Here is a 303-nt window from a genome sequence, read left to right on the forward strand (position 1 = left end):
TCAAACTGAACCCTTTGTATCTTAATCTGACGTGCTCGAGTATTTCAAGGTCACGATTTTTTTTTGCATTTTCAAAAATCGGCCATGACTCTCGGTCGCGTCCAAATCATCAGTTTTTTGAATAGGAGCTTCTTTAGGGTCCAATTAACATCCCCTATGAAAATCTGACGCGCTCGAGGAAATTTTTTTTCCCCTTTTTTTGACTCCTTCCTACAGCTAACCCCACCACGCAAACCGTCAGATTAATATTTATCCGTTATCAGAAACACATGGGTCGCTTACACTATTAATATCTGACACGCT

The 303-nt window shown here is 40.3% G+C and overlaps 2 protein-coding genes across 2 annotated transcripts in view; one reads left to right on the forward strand and one right to left on the reverse strand.

Annotated features, from left to right (window-relative positions):
• Positions 1–303, forward strand: part of mRF1 (mitochondrial translation release factor 1) — an 11,050-nt gene that overhangs the window by 8,246 nt on the left and 2,501 nt on the right. The window lies entirely within an intron of this gene.
• The window catches only part of stj (voltage-dependent calcium channel subunit straightjacket), a 32,081-nt gene that overhangs the window by 5,200 nt on the left and 26,578 nt on the right, over positions 1–303 (reverse strand). The gene's annotated exons all lie outside the window — the stretch shown is intronic.

Source organism: Trachymyrmex cornetzi, unplaced genomic scaffold (genome assembly GCF_001594075.2).
Source record: "Trachymyrmex cornetzi isolate Tcor2-1 unplaced genomic scaffold, Tcor1.1 scaffold247, whole genome shotgun sequence".
NCBI lineage: Eukaryota > Metazoa > Arthropoda > Insecta > Hymenoptera > Formicidae > Trachymyrmex > Trachymyrmex cornetzi.